The 7,449-nt window shown below is 42.4% G+C and overlaps 1 protein-coding gene across 2 annotated transcripts in view; it reads right to left on the minus strand.

Moving 5' to 3' along the window:
* LOC118400319 (6-phosphofructo-2-kinase/fructose-2,6-bisphosphatase 4-like) overlaps nucleotides 1-7,449 on the minus strand; it is a 49,478-nt gene that overhangs the window by 40,104 nt on the left and 1,925 nt on the right. The window contains exon 2 of one of the 2 annotated variants that reach the window (XM_052473563.1): nucleotides 2,825-2,899. The exons of the other annotated variant lie outside the window; for it this stretch is intronic. The gene's annotated coding sequence lies outside the window, so the exon portion shown is untranslated. The remainder of the gene's footprint in view (nucleotides 1-2,824; nucleotides 2,900-7,449) is intronic. 2 annotated transcript variants of the gene reach the window in all.

Raw genomic sequence — 7,449 nt, forward strand, 5'->3', positions numbered from 1 at the left:
TCTCTAATGGTAGACCCAGGTACAATCTGATCACTCATGATGACCAGAAGATTAATTTATGCAGTTCACCTTTATCCCACATTTTACTGATGATATAGCACTTTTCATATGCTACTCTGTATAAGAGATAGCTATTTATTTAATTACAAAGACAAATAATGCAATACAAAGCTTAGCTAGCTAGCTAAATAAAGAGATTTGGAAAAGTGGTCTTACCTCACAGTAGTGTTTGCATCCATCATTTGCAGCATCCATGCTTGCTTGCAGCATGCTCATGCTAGCTAAATCAAGTTTTGCATGCAAGTAAACGTCAATGACCATGCATGGATCATGTTTTGTTCTTTATCCAATAATAATCTGATATTTAAAGATAAAAAATATCATTAATAGTGTAAATAACCTATAACAATGATCGCATTTTACCCTGAATTTTGACTGCATGCGCCTCAGGACAATCAGAACATAACAACCAGCATAGCAACGAATGCTATCAATTTTTATTCTTTCATTACGTAGACTAGGCAGATTTTGGCATGTTCTAGCAACAAGCAACATCCGTAGCAACGGACGTTAATAAGACAGATAGAACAATGACACTGATATTTCACTGGCTGTATAAATGTAAAGCATCCGCTTGGTGTTTCCACTCACTTCCAAATATGGCAGTGAGAGGAAGCCAAGTGGACAGCAGTGGGAGAAGATGGAACGATATGGATTTTGGACAACATTCTGCAAATGTTCTCATCGATTAAACTTTTGATCTCAATACTGTTCCCAAAACTACAATCTGTTACAAACAGAGTGGACTACATTTTGTAGACCTTACCCTTTCCCCCAAAAATAAAATAATGGCATTGTTTAGAAGGAGTGCAAAAGCAAATTTAGTTATTGCACACATGCACGTCACAGAGTAGGCGTTCCCTAACAGAAATATGCAAATGTTTGCTAGAACGCGCCAATAGGATCTCGCTAGCTCGTGCTTGGCTCTGCCCACCTTCTTGCTTGTTCTGCCCACTATGACTAATTTGTTCCCATTTGAAACGACGGGCTATAGTCCATATTGGTTTCCTGATAAAAATTACTTTGCTAATTGCTTCTCGAATCCCATTGTGTGTGTGTGGGGGAAGACTTTTTGGCTGTGGGACAATATTTGGCTGTGGGACACTATTTGGCTGTGGGACACTATTTGGCTGTGGGACACTATTTGGCTGTGGGACACTATTTGGCATGACAGCCTCCTGAATGGGGGAAGGCGTTGTTGTGCCTGCATGACTGTGTTGCTGTGTGTGGACCATGTTATTCCTTAGTGATGTAGACACCAAGGAACTTGAAGCTCTCGACCCTCTCCGCTACAGCCCTGTCAATGTGGATGGGGGCGTGCTCGACCCTCTCCGCTACAGCCCTGTCAATGTGGATGGGGGCGTGCTCGACCCTCTCCGCTACAGCCCTGTCAATGTGGATGGGGGCGTGCTCGACCCTCTCCGCTACAGCCCTGTCAATGTGGATGGGGGCGTGCTCGACCCTCTCCGCTACAGCCCTGTCAATGTGGATGGGGGCGTGCTCGACCCTCTCCGCTACAGCCCTGTCAATGTGGATGGGGGCGTGCTCGACCCTCTCCGCTACAGCCCTGTCAATGTGGATGGGGGCGTGCTCGACCCTCTCCGCTACAGCCCTGTCAATGTGGATGGGGGCGTGCTCGACCCTCTCCGCTACAGCCCTGTCAATGTGGATGGGGGCGTGCTCGACCCTCTCCGCTACAGCCCTGTCAATGTGGATGGGGGCGTGCTCGACCCTCTCCGCTACAGCCCTGTCAATGTGGATGGGGGCGTGCTCGACCCTCTCCGCTACAGCCCTGTCAATGTGGATGGGGTGTGCTCGACCCTCTCCGCTACAGCCCTGTCAATGTGGATGGGGCGTGCTCGGCCCTCTCCGCTACAGCCCTGTCAATGTGGATGGGGGCGTGCTCAACCCTCTCCGCTACAGCCCTGTCAATGTGGATGGGGGCGTGCTCGACCCTCTCCGCTACAGCCCTGTCAATGTGGATGGGGGTGTGCTCGACCCTCTCCGCTACAGCCCTGTCAATGTGGATGGGGGCGTGCTCGACCCTCTCCGCTACAGCCCTGTCAATGTGGATGGGGGCGTGCTCGGCCCTCCGTTTCCTGTAGTCCACAATCAGCTCCGTTTTCTGCCCCTTAACAAAATGAATGTCTATATGGTGGTGACCTGGTCAACCTATGACGACCACACACACACGGAAAATCTTAGTCTATGCTAAACTGGAGTGCTCAACTGACCCTCTTCACCCCTTGCCTATATTAGGGTGACAGTGACAGCATGGTCAAAGATGTCCCAATCCCAGACTAGTCAATAAGTCAGCAGGACTAATCTCATCAGCCAATAGGTAGACACCTGCTGTACACACTTACTGGTAGGCCTAATCATCTTAGTCTCACTGACACACACAAAGTCCCTGGACTTGAGGTCGTTACTTACAGACAATGCCTGGCCCTGTTGCATGTTCATTCTATGTTTTTCATTTGGAAGCATCATTACCTAACTTCCTTTTTTCTCTGGGTGAGAGAGAGCATTCATGGTTACAGGAGGATGAGAAAATATGACAGAGTTAATGCTTGCCTGACGACATTGTCTGAAACTGCCATCCTAGAGTCGTGCTAATGTAAAAACGAGGGTCATTGTACGAAAGTTGATAACATCATCATATTGACCGGGTCTGGTCCAACGCATCAGTTTCTGGGACCAATTAGAATGTTCAGAATGTGTTTGCATTCTAGAAGACATCAGGATGGGAAGTAAATCCACTCACCATGGAGAAGAAATGCTAGTGCGGGGCGGCAGGTAGCCTAGTGGTTAGAGCATTGGACTTGATTGAATCCCCGAGCTGTCAAGGTAAAAAAAAAAAATGTTGTTCTGCCCCTGAACAAGGCAGTTAACCCACTGTTCCTAGACCATCACTGAAAATAAGAATTTGTTCTTAACTGATTTGCCTATTAAAACAACACAGACTTGCCATGAGACCTTCTTAAATGTATAATGTAGGAGAGCCATATCACATGCAGGAACCAGGAAGCAATACTCATCATTTTAGAAACAAGTTACAAAAAGAATGTGTGATGATCAAGGAAACTAGCTGTGTATTTATTATGCACAGTGGGCTGAATCAACACAGATGCCATGTCCCAATGTAAAGTTACTTTCCACAATCCAAGCTTTTAGAGATGATCCAACCACCCCACAGACAGAACAGACTCTGCTTTTAAAGTCAAGCTCTTTCTGAAATATCAATTACTTATTACTCTGTCACAACAACCACCACTCACCTCATCAACTCTTCTCCAGCTAAAATGGGATGAGGTAATGGGCTGGCAGTGCAATGACAATTTATGGAGGGTCATACTAGCATTAATCAGTCTTCATTTCACTGCAATGGTTGGTTCTACTCTGTAGTAGGACAAGGAGTTTTTCTTTAGCCCTAACAATAGAACACAGACAGTGGCGTAGAAAGCACACTGTGAACCGGGGGGATCCACAAGCTTTATGGACCCACTCAGATAGCATATGAACACATCATAAGCCATAGTAAAATGTTTAGAATTATAGGAAATTTGCTTTAAAACAGCAACATTTTCTTTCAACCTCATGGCAAAATGTGTATAGCATGAGATTAGTTCTTAAAAAAGCACATTTTTAATCTGCCCCATGGCAAAATCTGTTTAATTGCAGGAAATTTGCTTTAAAAAACAGCAACATTTCCTCTCAACCCCATGGCAATTTTTAAAAATTACAATTCCTAAAACAAACATATTTTTTTTGGGGGGGGGGGGGCTTACTCGAATCTTGCCTGCTGGCATTGCAAAACGGTGCTACGCCAATGAGCACAACTCTGCATTGCAAGCCTTAACACAAACCAAAAACACACCCATACCACCAATTTCATCAGCCTCTCTCTGACCTAATATCGATTCATGGAATAGTCAAAACAATTACCCAAGGTCCTGCTTTCATTAGACTAGTATCAATGAGAAAATTAAATAAGCCTTTATCGATGATGAAATGGGCCTAAGGACATATTTTTGCACGTTAGTAATAAAATACATTCAATGCATGCTACTCTTACTCTTTGTTCATTATGCAATGTACGCTATGCTATTTAGGAAGCCAAGCATTCTTATCTGGATGGGGATAAAAAGGCTGAGCCCTGTGACCTACACACACACACACAAACACAAACACAGATTCATGAACATGAATGAACACACACACATACACTAGTAGACAAATCCCTCCCTGGAGCCTTTAATGCGATTCTGAGTGTGGGTTGAACTTTCACACAGATAGAGAGAGGCAGAGAATGAGGATAAGGGAGAAAAACGTAAGGAAGCAAATGATGAGTCAAAAAAAAAAAAGGATATAAAGGGAGATTACAAGCACTTATAGACCTGGAGGCTTCAGTCACAGTGAACACATTACTGGCCTGATCCGACCAATTCAGTCCTCTGCTTACCACAGCACACCTCCAAAACACCTCCTTTTTGTATATACCTGACATAGAAACAGGTGGACCCCTAAATCTTTTAACATACACACTCACATAACCTCAAAAAACTCTGGGATGAGGGGGTAAATAGCCTCTCGGTCACTCTGACCTCAGTAGCTAGGCTATTTAGTGTCTGAGACAGGGATAGAAATTCAGCTAGCACACTAGCCCGAGGCTAGTTAGCACTTTTCAGACAGGGCTAGTAGAAAATGTGCCAAACTAGCCCGAGATGCAGGTGAAATTTTGTCTTTTCGAATATTGCATAGCAGATTTTGGACCAGGGCAAGTAGAAATGTTGGTATACTAGCCCGGCTGGCCAGTGCCCAAAATCCTTAAATTCGTCTGATTCTGATACTTTGGCTCTACATCCAAGACGGTGCAAATATTTTGGTGGCCCCTCTAAAAACAATGTCAATGTTTAAATGACTAATAGGGAATTGGCAAATGTTGCAACTAGGCTACCTCCCTCTGTGTGGTCTGATTGATGCTTGTAGTCACTACTCAGCTTTTTATTGTGTCTGTTCTTCTTTGTAGCGTTTTGTGATCTCATGCACCATTGTGAAGGGTACTTTACATTTATCAAATAAGAATACAATTAGAGACTCAGTGGATCGACATGGGCCATAAGTAGAGCCAGGAGTTTTTTCTGCCCATATGACCTGGGCCCTGGAGTTTTCCCTGGGGGGGCGCAGGACGTTTTGGAGCATTCAGATATGTAATGTAAAACAAACATGCCTCTCCAACATATTTATGGCATTTCTATCTGCAACACTCGACAACGTTTGGCAAATGAACGTGGACCATGTCAGGTGACATGATCAGGTCACGTGGTCCAGCCTGACTTGGATCAATTCTGAAGAAAAGTAGCAATTGTCATCTAAATTGTAAAAAAGTTTAAAACAATTCTAATAAATGCAACAGTTGGACAATAGTGAAGAATACACTCAAGATATACAATAGGAAAATCTATTTAAACAATATTTTGTGCGAAAAAAAAGATATGCAAATGAGGCTCATATTATTAAATACAGCAAGTGTGTTTGCAGAGATGAATAAAATAACATAAAGGGGTGGAATAGGGCTGCAACCACCAAGCACATGCTCTGTCTAAAGTACCTGCGCTGTCTAGACTGCCTCATTAATTACTGTTGTTGTTACGTTCTGTTGTAGAATTCAACAAGTATCAATAGCAGGATACCCTCAGATTAAAAATCAACACGCTTGGCTCTAGATTTGGGCTCCCGAGTGGCGCAACAGTCTTAGGCACTGCATCTCAGTGCTAGAGGTGTCACTACAGACCCTGATTCGATTCCAGGCTGTATCACAACCGAGCGTGATTGGGAGTCCCAAAGGGCGGCGCACAATTGGCCCAGCGTCGTTCGAGTTTGGCTGGGGAAGGCTGTCATTATAAATAACAATTTGTTCTTAAAACCTCTTTAGGATAGGGGGCAGCATTTTCACTTTTGGATAAACAGCGTGCCCAATTTCAACTTCCTGCTACTCATGCCAAGAATATAAGATATGCATATTATTAGTAGATTTGAATAGAAAACACTCTGAAGTTTCTAAAACTGTTTGAATCATGTCTGTGAGTATAACACAACTTATGTAGCAGGCAAAACCCCGAGGACTAACCATTCAGAATTATTTATTTTTGAGGTCGCTGTATGTTCAATGGGTTCTCATGGGGATATGATATTTCTTAGGCACTTGTTTGCAGTTCCTACCACTTCCACTGGATGGCACCAGTCTTTGAAATTTGGCTGAGGTTATTCCTTTATGCAATGAAGAAGTACGGCCATCCTAGAAAAGGGTAACGCTGTTGAGAGTTGGCCAAGACTTGAAAAGTAGCGTTAGTTTCCTCTCGTCCTCTATTGAAAACAGATAAGACCCGTCTTCAATTTGATCGATTATTAACGTCTAAAAATACCTAAAGTTGTATTACAAAAGTATTTAAAAATGTTTTGGCAAAGTTTCCTGTAAACTTTCGAGATATTTTGTAGTGACTTTGCGCAAATTGGAAGCTGTTTTTTTCTGGATCAAACGCGCCAAATAAATTGACATTTTGGATATATATGGACGGAATTAATCGAACAAAAGGACCATTTGTGATGTTTATGGGACATATTGGAGTGCCAACAAAAGAAGCTCATCAAAGGTAAGGCATGTTTTATATTTTATTTCTGCGTTTTGTGTAGCGCCTGCAGGGTTGAAATATGTTACTCTCTTTGTTTACTGCAGTGCTATTATCAGATAATAGCTTCTTATGCTTTCGCCGAAAAGCCTTTTTGAAATCTGACATGTTGGCCAGATTCACACGAGTGTAGCTTTAATTTGCTATCTTGCATGTGTGATTTAATGAAAGTTTGAATGTTATAGTATTTTACCTGATAGCTACCTATACAAATAGCTAGCTAGAACAAAGTGTTAATAAGATAAATTCATTAAAAATATTAAAAGCAAATACAAATAAGTTCTCCAGTAGGCATCCCTGCAATTGGCCAAGTGGGACATTTGCATCCCCCTATCCCAGAGAGGTTGTTCTTAACTGACTTCCCTAGTTAAATAAAAGGTGATTTTTTTTAAGAACAATAAAAAAAATAATTACACCTATCTAAACATACTTTACAATGTTTGTGAGATAACAATCACTATAATACAAGTGTTCATATTCGAAGTGGCCTTCATTTCAACTGTATTAAATTAGTACTTTTTTCAATTCCACAAAAAAATCTTTCTTCTCTTTCCATTGATGTAATTATTGAGACGGTGCTTTAAATCCCAGAAGAAGCTTTAGAGTTCCTATAGATTCAATAAAAAGACAATGTATTCCATTGAGCTCATTTCATCCATTGCGGAGTGCGTTTGACAGGTCATTACAAACATTCCCGCAG

The sequence above is a fragment of the Oncorhynchus keta genome, chromosome 21, assembly GCF_023373465.1.
Source record: "Oncorhynchus keta strain PuntledgeMale-10-30-2019 chromosome 21, Oket_V2, whole genome shotgun sequence".
Taxonomy (NCBI): domain Eukaryota; kingdom Metazoa; phylum Chordata; class Actinopteri; order Salmoniformes; family Salmonidae; genus Oncorhynchus; species Oncorhynchus keta.